General features: G+C 41.8%; 1 protein-coding gene across 3 annotated transcripts in view; it reads right to left on the bottom strand.

Annotated features, from left to right (window-relative positions):
• Positions 1–15,623, bottom strand: part of FOXP1 (forkhead box P1) — a 218,312-nt gene extending 202,689 nt beyond the window's left edge. For all 3 annotated transcript variants that reach the window (XM_058031758.1, XM_058031759.1, XM_058031760.1), the window contains exon 1: positions 15,555–15,623. The gene's annotated coding sequence lies outside the window, so the exon portion shown is untranslated. The remainder of the gene's footprint in view (positions 1–15,554) is intronic.
• Positions 15,624–15,844: the final 221 nt, after the last annotated feature.

The raw sequence follows: 15,844 nt of genomic DNA, 5'->3' as shown, positions 1-15,844 counted from the left end.
GGTGGGAGTAAGAAGGTGGAGGTGCACTTCTGTCCCACATGCTCGCCTCTTGGCCCCAGGGACACAGAGTCAGCCCTGGAGCTCAGCCCTTCCATCTTCCTTGGCTCAGTCTAACAAGATTCCCTCCATATTCCCCTCTGCCCTCGTTGTGCTCTTCTCTGAGCAGAGCACAAGTGGCCCAAAGAGGTGCCAGCTGCCCGAGGCACCGGCAGCTCTTTTCTCAGACAGGCAAATCCTTCATGTCCAGCTCATCCCCGAATGCACTGAACCACGTCCAGAGACCCTGGCCATAGGTCCCAGCTCAGGGAGTGAAGCAGAAGAGATAATCATTGGCCTTGACTGCAAGCTCCTGTTCCAGTGCTTCGAGTCACTAGTGGTCAGCAAGGAGATTTTTGGTGTGCTCAAATGGAAAAAGCTGGAATGAAAAGGGCTGTGCCTCCTGCTATCCCTGGGGTGACCAGGGCGCTCTCCCCGGCTCTGAGCTCCCAACAGGGCTCTTTGATGGCTGGTCACACCCGCTACTTCAAATCAACAGGAAAACTAAAGTGAGAAATGGAAAGGACAAGGTGAATTGTAGATGAAAGTGAAATATCCCTCCTCTCTATCAGCTCTGAGGGGTAAAGGATGAAACAGGATGAAACTGGTTTTGGTTAAAGCTGTAAAAGAATAGCAGGGAGAGAGCACTTACAGAGAAATGTATTTTCATGTAAACTTTTATGCGCCCATCCCTTGTAGCTGGACATCAGGGAGGATGTTAATAAACATCATCAGGGGGAGAAAAACACAGTAAAAAAAGAAAATCAGACCACAAACCCATCTTTTCCAAGATGTTCAAAATAGCTTTGCAGCTATATACTGCGGGGAGCCGAACACACTCAGATACAAGTTTGCATCTTAAACGTAAGCGCACATACATACAAACAAGGTTTTGCAGATATTTGTTAGCTGTACTACAAGATTTTCCAGGGCTGGTGCTGCAGCTTATGTTACCGTGCTTTTATATAGCTGCAGATCAGCCCCCTAAGAAGCAGCCTTGGAGAGAAGCTGAAATAGTGACAGTTTGTGTTGCTGGGGATATTTCTGAGACGCAGTTGCTGTTTACTGTGTTTCTATTTCCAATCAAGCTGCAAAGTCCACCCATAAAACATGAGGAGGCATTTCTCTGGGTGTGGGACAGAGCAACACGCACACAAGGAGGACCAGCTCTTCAGCTGCTCCACCAAAATACTCTTAGCCCTACCTACAGCAGAGCATTTGGCCCATGAAGAACAAAACTATAGCCAAAGTCCCCAGCTACAGAGCTTCTCTCAGTATATATTTATGCACAAAGCTCAAATAATTTAATACCACGCCTCACTAATCATGTGAATGCACAATTCTTGCAGGGGCAAATGGTTCTTTTATCTCGTGCACCTCTTGCTCTTGGCTGGAAAAGGTGCCTCAGAATGTTACTGGCACTTTTAAAGGCGACACCTACCTATCTGCGACATACAGAGTCCAGTGTGATTCATTGTAGGCTCCCCAGAACAGATCAGCACCCCCACAAGGAGGCAACAGCTAGTTCTAATGAAGGTAAATCACAGCACATGGCCAACTGGACAACTTCCTTCACCTTCAGAGGGGAAATTAGGTGATACACTCCAGAGTAAGTTCTCTTTGGTATGCTCCCGTTACCGTTATTGCTAATGGTTGTACAAAGTGTGAGAAAAGTGCTACTAACACCTAAAACAAAGGAAGATCGGTCAAGAATATGCAAAAGCGTATGCAAAGGGATCTAAAGAGTATTTCAACATAACACAGTTTTCTTCCTTATTCCCTTCTTTACTTAAAAGCAAGAGGCGTGCAGGATTGCAAAAACATACAATGTGCCAACAAATGTACAAACTACATGAAAAATAGCGAAATTGAGACCCAAAATTTGAGGCCAGTACAAGTTCATAATATGAACTGGAGATCAGAAAACTGGCTCCTAAAGTAAGAAAAAAAGAACACCAATTCCATTTTTTTCTAAGAAAACCATTTCCTACCAACTTTGAAAACAAGAATGCCTACAGTGATCTGGGCTCTCTGTGATGGTTTTGGCTTGGCTCCCTTGCCCCTCCTCAGCTGCGTGGCCAAATGTGAGTCTAACCATGAGGTTCAGAGAGTTGTGTTCTTCTTAACCTTCCACTTCATGCTTCCAAGTTTAGACTGCAGTACAACACCCTTTCAGAAATTTCCCTTATTCTTCATTACTTCTAAGGTGAGAGTTTACATTTCAGCCCATATCTGCAATCCCAGACTACTGCAGAAGCACAACACTGAGTTACTGCAGTTTAGCCTTTGTCTACTTTTCCTTGGATTTTTAACTTGTATTTTAGAACCATTACAAGAGCAGCTCAGTGGCTCTGAGAGTGCCATAAGCTCTTGCCTGAATTTTGATGGCTTGACACAAAATTAAATACAGAGGTGATCTCTTGGATGCAAGATTTGCAACGGCAACTTGCAACCGTCCGTTGTGGTGGGGCAGCATCATGACTAATTATTACCTTCATTAAACAGCCAGTGACAAGTCCATGCTGTCACCACATCCCACCAACGCTCGTGAGTATGAAGAGGAATGGGGTGAGAACTGAAAGTGCCCTGACTGCTCCTGAAAAACTGTTCTCCTTCCAACCAGCTGCTCTTCCAAGCCACAGGACGCTTTCCAGCGTGGTTATGAGCTCCACCTCAGTCTGGGCTGGTCAAGATGAATCTTGCCTTTGAGCAAGCAAGAAAAATTCACAAGGGAGAAAATCAGATTTGGAAGCTAAACGTTTTGTAATCTCCTGCCATGCAATTTGGCTTGCAGGCAAACTTCCAACCCTTTCAGTAGCAAAAACCCAGACAAATACACTGTCTTCTACCATCTCCTGGAATATTAAGGCCAGAGTGTGATGTGATACCACACACACTTTAAAAGCTGTACGAGCAGAAGGGAGTGATGCACCCATGCACAGTGGTAGAGGAGACAGCAAACACAGCACACAGAATCAAACAGAGCCAAAAGAACCACTTCTGTTACGCAAATTTATCTTCTCAGGCTCCCTTGCCAAACTGGACACGTCTTTCCTGGCACAAGGAGCACCTCAGTGATCTGTGGTACTGCTGCTGCTGAGGTGACTCTCTGCATCAGGAGAACCTGGAGCATCCAACCTTTGGCCAAAGAAGGGCACGAGACAAGGGAAAAAGAAACAGCAGAGCCAAGCAGCAGTGCTGAGCATATGACCAGCTCTGGGTATGACTGGGTTATTGCACTGCTCTTATCAGCACACACGAGTTCAAGGTCAGCCTTGATGCACTCGCTGAAAACTGACACTGCCTGTGTCCTGCAGTCAGCATGGCTTCGAACCAAGGCTTCCAATTATTAGCAGTTGTTTTGTTTATTATTGTGGGGCCTCAGGACAAACAAAAAAGGAGCCCCATTGTGCTCAGCATCGTACAGAAATGCTTAATTAGCCTCTTCATAGGTTGCTCCCTTCGGCTTCTTTTAAACAAGATATTTTCAAATATAAATAAATTCAAATTTCAGAATTCCAAAAATTAGTTCCCTGGAATTTGCATCCGTAAACAATTAACATGAATTTGCCTTCTCAAATTTCAGCTGTGCACCAAACACTTCACTCTTTTACTTTAAGAAAAAATGATATTCTAAAATATTGGTCCTTGGCATGTAAATAGACTTTTGTTGCTCAGTTAAAGCCTGGATTTAAGCTCAAATTTTCTCTGAACTATGAGAAAGTTACAAAATCCTTGGTCTTCTGTTGTTTCTTTCCTCAAACTACAGTATTTATGTATCAACAACATAAATGACAAATGTACAGGAATATTCACAAATTGGAAAAACAAATTAAAGAGCTGAGTTTTTACTCAGTAAAAACTGATCAGTGAAATGTGATGCCATGCTGCAATCTTGTGAGTTCAGCAGAATAATGAAACCAGCTCATAGATAGGATGAGTACCAACACTGTCACAGAAGTAAATGCAGGGAAACATGAATGAAATTTGTGAAGAAAAAGTAAAACCTCAGACATTGCCCTTTCCCTGGAGGTATGTGGTCATGCACTTTCTTAGAGATGCCAAGGTGGCTGTGCCAATGCTCCAGTCTGCCACACCAGCACTTGACAGTGCTCTTAAAACTTGAATTCAAAAGGGGAGAGAAGAAAGGGAGGCAAGAGGGAGGCAAGAGGGAGGCAGCTCATCCTCCCAAGAGCCATTCACCCACAGTATCCAATCACCCCAACTTGTCAGCAGATAGATCCTGAGGATCAGACCATGACTTGAAAGCATTTTATGACCATTTTCAAATGCAAATACTTTCTGCTGAGTCTCTACCTCGCTCAGATTTGTACCAATAATTTAGAGGTCACCAGCTATTACATCTTATTATCTAACCCTTCAGACTCTGCTTTCTTTCTTTTTGCTCTTACTGCTCAGTGATGTTTCCATTCACCTTTGAAGATGCCTGTTTAATTTAGCTGGGTTTTCAGACCACACTGTGGATTACATTTCCCACAAGCTTATTCCAGCAATTTCTTGGCAATAAATGATATTTGGATACCCCACAGAAACCCCACATCAAATATTGATTACTGTTATTTCCATTACCAGAGGCTAAACCGGTTAGGTCCTAAGGGCAAATTAAAGAGCTTGCTTCCAAGTTCTGGTCCTTTAGAGGAAGGATGTAACTATTCTCCATAACAAGGAAGATGCTGACACAAAGGCAAATAATGGCCCTAAAAATGGTTCATTCTCTGGCATAGTTAAATAAAGAAAATATAGTAAACTACTTTGCATGCAAAGGATAAAATCAATATCATTTCCATTCAGGCAATAAAAATTATAGCATATTGCTTTAGATACATAGATACTCTTCATTTAAGGTGGAGTTTCCACAATTCCCTGCTGAATACCCAGCTCTGCGGCATGCACCTCTCTATTGCACTCAGCAATCTCTGCTTGACATTAGTACTAAACAATATTCATTAAGAGCATAACACTAAAGTGCAACATGTAAGTAAATCAAACTCTCAATGCTCTATTTTACAAATTTCATGGGCCACTGGGGATAATTAAAAGGGTAATTATACAAAGTTGGTGCAGTTTTGAGACTCAAATGACATTTTCTGCTTTAAAGCACTTGATAATCTGGTATTTTTCTACTAAGACAGTCTTTTTGTACTTCGATGGTCAAACATCATAAACAAACAAGAATTGTTTTTAAGGTATTTCAATTCTTTTTTTCTCTCCCTACACTATTTTTCTTGATCAATACCACTCACTAGTCATTCCTAAAAGCCCCATATTGTTAAGAAAAGTGAGACCTTTGGAAAAAAAAAAAATTTCCGATCACCATAAAATGCCACTGAGTCTCAAGCCTGGTTTAAACCATAGCTCTGAACAAAAATGGCATTGCTTTGGGTGTTTACAGCACTGGAGCACTCCTTGGTTTGTCACTGTGTTTAACCACTGCTCTAAAGCCAGCAAAGTACATTACTGGTAGTAACAGCTCATGAAAAATACAGCGAAGAAACTGCTAGTGGCAGAAGCATTTAACTTTCTTGTTAGCAGCCTCCCCCATGTGGCACTTTAGCACCAGCAAGTTGTTTATTATGTTCTGTGCCAGGCAAAACTGATTAAATGGGGCTCTTAAGAATCAAAGCGTTATAAATTCATGGAAATACAGCAAGCAATAAATTCCATGGAATTAAAAGCTTACTAGTGCTATTAGCATTTCAGGGTGTTTGCATTGTTAATAGTGATGTGCAAAAATGATGTTCCTATAAGACAAGGCAAACCAACAGAACATATGCTTTAGCTGCTACATTTTTATACCATGTCATCATCAATGGCAATTATTTTTTCCCAAAAAAACTAAAAAGCTCATTAATGTTTTGAGGAAAAACTGAATCAAGGGTCTGTAGACCAAGGATTTACATCCCTAAAGAGAGGTATTATGTAGGAAACAACGTTGTTGTGACTCTGTGGAAGAGCAGGAGATGGATTTCCTGGAACAGAGCTGGGGAGGAGGGAGAAGGGGTGAGGCAGGGTGACTTTGGTGACACCACAGGGACATGGCACAACACAACTTGCTAACAATTTAATAAGTAAACTCGATGCATAGTAATTCATAATACCAAAAAGAAAGGGCAATGTAGTCTGACCTGGTGGTCAGTAAATCTGTCAGCAGCTCTCCAAAGAGACATCTTTACTCCGGGTCACTCTATCATCATTCCATGGGAATGACTCTGCTGGCAGGTGACTAACTTCTCCATCATTCCTGCAGAGCTCCATGTGACACACCAGCCCAGGCTGGGATGAGGCCTTCCCTTATGCCCATCTGTTTGCAGGTAGCTGATAACTCTGTAAATGGAATTTCTTTCAAGCGGAAACTTGGTAAAGAAACCATGTCAGGTGTGTGGCTGAGCCAGAGAGGAATGGGACACCTTTCCAAAATGGAAAAAAAATAGGCTTTGTAGGGTTTGTTTGATTTGTTGTTGGGTTTTTGGGGAGTCTTTTTGCTTTGGGTTTGTTGTTCTCTTTTTTAAAAGGAACAATTTTTACCTTTCTGAGTTGCCTGAGCACACAGCAGCCAGATAATCCAACCTGCAATGTCCCTCTGGAGGGCAAGGGGAAAATCTGGCTCTCGTTGCAGACAGGAAAATCAAATCACCGCCTTGTTGCCACAGTTAAGTTCTGACATAGGATAAAGAGCATATTCTGGATGGTACATCATGCACAGCTGGCAACATGCAAAGTCAAAAAAAAAAAACCCAAGAAAGCTTTGTCCAGAACAAACAGTCCCCATGCCATGGAGTGAGTCAGCTGCAGGGGTAGGAAAGGAACCCCAAATCCTGTCCTGTGGGCTCAAGCTCTGTGCAAAGGACACATTAACAGTGCAAACCCTCTCCCAAGACTGAAGGCCTTGACATTCTGTTTGCCTCAAGCAAAACAAAACAAAGCAGTAGGTTTTTAACTGCTCAGAGGCACGTTATCCTTTTGATGTATGCATGTCCTGGCAGTCACACATCTGCATCAGGAGAGAAATAGCCCATTTTTTTTGGCAGTTATTTAGTCCTTTTCATCTGAAAGTTGAAAATGCACCACCGGTGAACCTTTGCAGCTCTGGGTTCTGCATATAAAAAGCAGCTGCTGAATACATGCAGCGAGTGAGGGCTTTTTCTTAATGTTTGAACAGTTCCAAGTTCAAACCCATTAAAGTCCAGGTCACACCGGGATCATGTCACTGTTAATGCATCCAGTTACACGCTGAGGGAAACCCAATATAAAACTATGATAAACTCTAGTTCTCCTGCAGAGATACTCCAAGGTCTTGCCCAGATGATGCCACAGATCACTGTTCATGGGCAGTGACCAGACAGAATGTCAATGTCAGAGGACGAGTCTCTTCAGAGCTGTTTTTAAAGAATTCCCCTCAAATGTCCACCAAGCTCGTTGGGACCTTTTCCCTTCCCTCCTCCTGGGGGAAGAACTTACTGTCCCACTGATGTTTTCCCCTACACATCACAGGTTCCCACACAACCTCCTCCCACAGCACCAGCAGCCCACCCACTGCTGTGCTTCACAGTGAGCACCCCTAACTCCATGCTCCTCCTTTTGGGGGCCAGCCCTCTCTGCAGGTGGAAACAGTCCCACTTGTTCTTGGGGAACTTCACACCTGGCCAGCTGTGTGCTGCTCCAGGCCTGAGTCTGCAGATACCTGGCACCTCATCACACAGTAGCCTACTCTCTTTCTAAGAGGGCAACTGGCAGCTTCTGGCAGGGCAACTTCAAAGACAGGTTCCTCAAGTGATGGAGACAAGTGACACTTGTAGGGGATGAACACAGCACCACAGCACAGCCCTGCCCACCCAGGAACCACTGCAGGACTTCAGCATCAGCTTCAAACACAGCCAGGGATAATAAACCAAACTATTTACCCAGCTCCTCCCTGAGCTTTCCACCCTCACTGTGCTGGGAAAGGAGGAAAAGGACTTTACTGGACTTTTTCACCTTATCAAATATCTAGAAAATCCAGTGGCTGATCTGGATGCATTTCAAGGCGAGTTAACCATGGCACCTTATGGAGCAGCACTGCTGCAGGTCATGAACACAGGACACAAATTTTGGGGAGATTTAGCGTGCACACACTATACACAAGGGATTTACACCATCCACACGTTGGGTTTGCACTTATCTTCTCTCAGTTTTCTGAAACTTATTGCAAGGTTAAGAAACTTGGGAAAACAAGGGAAAGAATCCTCAATGGCCTCAGAGATGCAAAATGTGCAATTAAAAAAAAAAAACTTATTAGTAAAATTCAAATTGTCTTTAAAAAGAACTGCCTTGTGCAGTTGAGTCTCATTGAGGAGAAACTTAAAAAAGCCAGTCTGCATTTTTTAACTATTGTCTTTCAGATATTCACCATTCTAAAGAATAACAGGCCAGACTCTCCTTTTAATTACATGAATAAAAATCCACGTAATTCTTTCAATTTTAACTAATATTTTGTCTAATTAGTAACTCTTTTCCCTCACAAAACATGTATTTATCTGCTGTGAAATCAAAGGCAGAAATAAATTGGTTTAAAGATAGCAGAGAGTAAATAGCAAGTTTGGAACCTTTCAGCCTTACCCTGGCAATTTGTCTCATATAATTGACTCAGCAGACATGCTTACAATTTCTTACAACTTTTACAAGACCTCCTGTGGGCTTATTCTAACGTTCTCCAAAACTGAGCTCAAAGCTTTGGACTCTCTAAGCAAGCAACAGCAAAGGCAATCATCTTTCCCTCCTTAAAAAAAAAAAAAAGGAAACAAACAATAAAACCACATTTTTCTTCCTGGATATTGGGTCTTAAAGAGGAACAAAGATGCAAATGAATTTGCACTGTTTCAGAGATAATTCTTCTGTTCCTTTTCAATAACAACACTTTTAATAATGTTCAATTTGCAGTCACTAAATCTTTAGAAGCAAAATTTTCCCAATGAAATTCCCTTTCCCAATTACTGGAATAAAATTTCAGTGGGTAAGTATGACAGCAATTAAACAAACACAAACTACAAAGAAAGGGTTAAAAAGCCCCCCATCCCCCCCCCCAAAAAAAAAGGAAATGCTCTCATTGCCCATATTATTGATTTATGCCGTTGTTGGCTTTTAAATGCAGCACTTTCTATTTCTAAGATCTTTACAGACAATTACTAATGTCACAACTCTGTGGCCCTGCTCCATTTGTGGAAGTGCCCCAGGAGCAGGAAATGCTGTGCCCTTCCACAGACATTTCCTTCCAGTGCTGGGATCCACTAACCCTTAATAAGTCAGAGGATTAGGTGGAACACTTGTATTACAACTATTAAAGATAAATACAGGGACTATCAAAACTAACAAAAAGGGTATGACGGGAGAAGGAAGTAGACCTATAATTCAAAATATGCCAATTTATCTTTTTTTTTAAAGTAGGGGTAACAATTTTACCCTTAAAAAAATTCATCATATTTCAACAAAAATCTATTTTGAAAAGTAATATTATAAACTTGGATATTAATGGTTTGCAATGGAAATGACGTCAGAGTCTTAGTTACAAATGTCCAAATGTTTGTGCTACCCTACTAAAAAAATAAACAGTGAGCTCAGAGTCAGAAAGAACCCGTTTGAGCAATTAAGCAATATTACGCAAAACACACTGAAAAGTATAGGGCCAGCAGAGGTGGGAGAGGCACAAATTAAAATTCACAGATTGCACTGGGAGAAACTCTGAACAATTAAACATCTCAGAGGTGGTGTCTGAAGTTCCTGCCATTATCTGAGTGAAAAATGCTTTCATATGTCGCAATGAGAAATACGGGCAGGCAATCAGGAACAAAAAATAACTGTTTTTCTTCTTTTTTTTTTAATGCCCTCGCTCTAGGATGAGCTACCAGATGAAAAGGGTGGCCTCCCATAATACCCACTGACATCACTGGTCTTGTAACACTTGTAAAACACAGCTGCCATCATTGAACAACAATAACTTAAGCATCATGGAAGATATACTTCTGGTGCAGGAGCAGGCAACAGGCAGTGACCTTACAGATGACCAAATAAAATATGCAACAAGAATCTATTTCTGGAGTCATTTTCTCACATCTCTAGATTTTATAACACAGGAATGTGCACTGTCTGCAATGTGAGTGTTCCAAAGGCAGGTTCCAAGCCTGCAAGGAGCTCTTGCCCTTTGTGCTGAGACACAGGCACGGCCATGGGACCCCAGCAGACAGCCCTGGTGTGTTTGGAAGCCCACCAAGCCTATTACAAGGAAGTGAAAACCATCACTGTATCCACTGGCAGAGCAGGATGACTTGTAAAAAGTGTTAGCACAGCTCTGAATTCAGGGTTCGCTGCCTGCTCCAGAAGGAAACCTTGAAACTCAGTATTTTCCATCACTTTCTATGTTTGAGACCAAGCATGAGTTCAGGCTATCTGAGCTGGGGCTCATGCTCTGGTTCTGGAATAACAGACCAATGCTGTTCCTGCCTTTGCCATTCCCATTTCTTTCCTTGGCCAAGCTGTGATAAAATGCAGCACATCCTGACATATTATCCAGCTTGATTTTGAAGAACCAGGCCAGAAATTTCACAGTCTGCATTACATAGTATATTATGAACTGCTTCCTTGGTGCACCTGTACTGGCAAACATCAGTGCATCCTTTTTGGCTGCTTAATTTGCAGTCACAACTTTTACACGTTGGGCCATTTTCAATATATGCATTTGTTTCAGTATGTGCACCTGTCTGACCTCTGGGTGCAGATGAGGCTAATCTGGAGGTTTGCATGAATCTCTGAACCTTGTGCTCCACGTTCTTCAGGGATTCAGAATGGGTGATGGTGCTAAAAGGAGAAACCCCATGGGATTATGCAAAATACTGGCCAAGTCTTGCTCACTTTAGCAGTCTTCATGAAGACCAGAAAGATTTGGTCCAAAAGCATCAGATAAGAGGATCAAAACCTGCTACTGACTGTCTTAAAGCAGAGAAACATATTTTCCTATCAACCCACTTGAAGATTTATGAGATATTAAGGAATATTAAGAAGAAGAAAAAAAAGAAGAAAAGCTAAATGGGCCAAAAGAAAACAAAAGAAACATGTTCTCTTGAGATTGCTAATGCTGGCAGACAATAGCACAGAAAGAACTCCTCTGACAGATCTTTGAAGTCTTCAATACAGCAAGCTAGTGGGCCATGTTAATGAGATTTGCTCAGATACTTCTTAAATTATCCCAAAATGTCTTAATCTATTTTCTACATCTTCTTGACCCGATTGCTTCAGAAAAGTTACAGCTTCTCACATGTGTCTGGACTGAACTTTTCATTCAAATAGGTAAGGTCTTCAAACACAAAGTGTTTCCAATGACCTCCACACAGACTTTTTAGGGTTTTCCCCAAAACATGCAGACAATGTTGTATTTTCTGTTACTAATGAATACAGAAACACTTTGCACCACACTGTATCTTTGAACCTTAAGAAAAGGACCTTCCAATAACTCAAAGTTCTTAACAATTAAGATATTCTCCCAGTCATGCAAAAGTAAATAAATCCAGTCTTAGATAAGGCCTGACAGATACTGATCACTCCAGCTACAGGACTACCACCCAGCAGCAAGGGAGCAGCAGGCATCAATGAGGTTTATCTTTCCTGCTGAGGGTGACACAAGCACCCATGCAAAATGCTTCCAGTACAGCTCTGTGTAATTTGGGCACACTGCAGAGAAAACACTGGAGAAAAAGCTCAAGAACCAAGTTGTCTGCTCTGTCACAGAACTCCTTGTAACTGAAACCCAGTCCATACTCAGAACCCATATTCAGAAGCAGCTGCACATCACATGTTCTAGGGACAGGAGCTGTTTCTGCTCCCTAATATGCTTTAAGATGTTTAGGTCAAAAGCAGGAAGAGTCAAGGTGCCAAATTCACCAAAGAAAACATCATCCCATCAACTTCCCACTGCCTGATGTGCAAACACTCCTCCACTCAAGCCAGTACATAAAACAGGACTAAGGCTATCACCAGCACAACTTCTGGAAGTCACCAGTAAGGAAGAGTGCTGGGGAGAAACTGCACACACTGCTGAGCCTGTAATAAGCAGAAATGTGTCTAAAAGAGTTTGTTTCAGGGTTTTGACTTTTGCCTGCAATGGCCAGCAAAGACATGGCACACCGACTTGACAACCTGGTTTTAGAACCATTTCTCTTCCTGATAAAACAAAGTTGGAAAAAAGTAATTTTTGGTCCACTTTTTTTTTTTTTTTTTTTCACATAGACCAACTACACAAATAATTTTTTGTATTGAGCTTAGGAGAAAAAGTCCTTCTGACCTTTCTCCTGGCTTGAAGGTGAGGAGAAAATATACCTATATAAGAAAGTTATAGCTCAAACCCACAGATTTATCTGTTGATCATCTCATTCAGCTCTGAGTTTCAGCAGGCAGCTTCTGGTTTATTATCAATATTTAATCAGCATTTAACTCTGACAAGCATTAAGATTTGAAATTTTAAACTAAGTGCAACTCTGCTAAATCCTTTGTGTTGTTTTTTTTTTTTTTTGCTGTTAAAGGTTTTCTAAAGGATTCTATCTTTGCTATCTTAGAAGTCTACACGTGCCTTTTGTTATCAATAATGTACAATTTTAGTAGCATGTTTTGTACTTTTCAAATTTTCAGCATGCAAGCTATCCCTGATTTACAATGCTCACTGAATGCTGTTTGATTATTGAAAATGCTTTTACTACATTTAAACAAATGACTGCTCCTGGAAAACTAACACTATTGCCCATATTTCTGTAAAAATACATTTCCTCTCCCTTCTCCCCAAATCAAACACTTCTAATTCTTACTGTGAGGAAAAACTGGCATATAATTAGGCATTATGCCTAACAGAGCTAAATAAAGGAGAATGTAAACATCTTAATTCTGAAGGTTTAACCATCAAAGACCCTTGCTGTATCTCTTCTGTTACTTCTGCTTCTGTTCAGAGCTCCTTGGAGCTCACAGGGAAAGAAAAAAACAGAGAGAGAGGAAAAAAAAAAAAGAAAGCAAACAAACCACGCAGAATAAAAATCTATTTTGCCTGCTCTGAGCTGCTCCCAGCCCGCGTGCCCGAGGCCAGGCTCGCGCGCAGGGCTGGGACGCCCGGGGCCACGCGGCCGCTCCTCCAGGAGTAGAGTCCTGCTCTGCAACCGCTCCGAGCGGCTTAACCGCTAACTCGGGAGATGGGATTTCACCTGAAATTAAGCTATCAAGCAATTGAGCTCAAACTCAATCAAGCAAACCCTTAACCTTCCCTGTTTCAGTGGCACTGCTCTAATTAGGACTCTATCACTATTTCCATTACTATCTCCTATTCTCATGGTTTATTATCTCAGCGGTTTCAATTCTCGCCCAGTTTAAATTTGACATCCAGTTTCTTGGACCACATATCATTCATTACGTTTTTTCTTTATGAAATATGTTGCAAGACTACAGACCGATCCAATAAATACTTTTTTGTTGAAAACTGCACCCCTCACCGCAGGACAGAGCCAAACCTTCTCTGAGAAACAATCCTGACATTGAAGAACACGTTGAACAGCTTGTTCTCCATTAAGTTTTAAATTTTGTTGAACAGTTTGATAACATATCCTTGAACACAGATCCACCTGCACACATCACAGCTGCCCCATGCTTCTCCAGTCCTCACTGTCATCCCCCTGAGCCTGGATCAGCTCGTAGGAAACAGAGTTTGGCTGAACTCTGCTCACCAGCTCTGCTCAGGGGTGAGAATCAATAACCTATGATACACAGGAGATCAGGCTGAAAAAATCTAATGGACTTTTCCAGTGAATCACCCAAACTGTTTCCTGCTGCAGGATGAGTGACAGAGGGGATGTGTGCCAGAGTGGTGCACTGATGGTAGTTGTACAAAATAGATCTGCTTTTGGAGACACAGCCTACAAACTTCAGGGAGTCTAAAGGTAGTGTCCTGCATTTAACACCACCAAAATTCTGAATTTTCCTGAGTCACATAGGACACAGCCACACATGAACCAGGAACAAGAGACCCATTAATTATGAGGCACTCTGATGAACGTGGGACTTGAATTTCTTCCCTTCTTCAAAAAGCTCAAGGGAGGAACAACACTGCAGAGCAAGAAAGCACTAGCTCCTTAAACTGCAGGATCTGCTTCTCCTCCAGTAGCTGAAATACACCTAATACTTCATGGGCTCCACCATAAGAAAACAAACCAGTAAGATTCAAATCTTGAAGAGAGGGATATATCATATAGCTGACATACACCACTGGCATGGCCAAGGATTGCAATATTCACTTGAACTTCATGAATTTCATCCTAACTAAATAGATATTTTTGGCAACAAAGAACTGAAAAAAAAATCCCAGATCGTCCTCAGATCTATTTTAATTTAAAACAGAAGAGAACAGGGACATTTTTTCCCCCTTCAAGTACATTTTAATAAAATTAAAAATAAAAATAGCTCTAATTCACTCCAATGCATTTAGTCGTTCTGTAAAATTCTAAGTTTAAAATGAAATCACCATTTTATATTCAAACAAGGTCAAGAGAACAGCACTAACGAGCACTGACATCACAGTGAACAGCAGCCACTGCTCAGCGCTTACATCAGTGTTGCTTGTTGCTATGGTGCTTAACCGACTATTAATTTCTGAAAGAAGGTGATTATAAAGCAGCCATATGAACCTCAGTCAGATGACACCCTTCAGTACCAAACACTGATCTGCGTTACTCTTCTCCTCTGCAAGTTAATTTTGTGAATCACCACTTTTGTGATGTTAATATTCCTTCCCAACTTGAAACTTTGGACCAGAAGAGAGGCAAGGAGTTAATTTAGAAGCAAAGGACTTTCACACTGCTTTAAATAAAAATCATTTTGCAGAGAGTGATATTTCTTTCCTTTTTGCTGTGCTCCAAAGACTAAAAAGCATGTGTTTTAACTTTTGCAGTGATAATAAGCAATCAAATTAACAGCTAAATTTTGCTCTCCTGCTCTGCTCGACGTGCTGCTGGAAACCCAGGAGTGTCTCAGCCTGGGATGAAGTAGCACTGAGCTGACTTGACCACTCCCCAGGGATCTGCCTCAGTAAGGGGACCTTGCCACAGGCTGTGCCACTGCATCTCCCACCCCAGCAGCCATGGACCGTGGAGCTGCCACAAAGACCAGCCAGAGCAGGGTCTTCCATTCCCACACAGGCTCTGCCCAGCTACCAAGCAGCCTTCTCGGAACATGGCTGAAAGACAAAAAGTGCATCTTTTTTGGCCTTGCTCCTCAAATGCAACTGAACACCTAAATCAGTGTCTTCCCTGGCAAAAGGAGGATTTTTAAGGCACAGCATCTACTCCAAAAGCTCCAAGCCCAACACTGCAAACTTTATCCATGTTGCCAGAAAAGCCTTTACTTGTGCAGCTGAGGTATGGTCCTAGGGTTCTCAGGATAAAATTCTTTGTTCAGACATACTTCAAAAATAGTGTGAAAGACAGTATATTTGCATTTACCTTCTTCAGTTGCTCCTGTAAAGCAATCTTCAGTTACAGCCACCCAAAAAGGTCACTCTTCTTACCCTGCAGAGAAAGGAGGTAACACACGTGACTCTGGGTCAGTGTCAGCAGCAACACCCAAAGCATTTTCATTGGCACCACATTTGCAAGTACAAACATAAATAAAGCAACAAATGAATCTAATCGTGTTTAATGGTGAATGACTTTCAGAGAGAGTTAATAAAAACAATCAAGTCACAGGACTGCTGCTTATCAGTACCAGCTAGTGTGAGGTTCTTCAGTTCAGC

This window comes from Melospiza georgiana, chromosome 11 (assembly GCF_028018845.1).
Source record: "Melospiza georgiana isolate bMelGeo1 chromosome 11, bMelGeo1.pri, whole genome shotgun sequence".
Classification (NCBI taxonomy): domain Eukaryota; kingdom Metazoa; phylum Chordata; class Aves; order Passeriformes; family Passerellidae; genus Melospiza; species Melospiza georgiana.
This window is presented reverse-complemented; position numbering and strand designations above follow the sequence as displayed.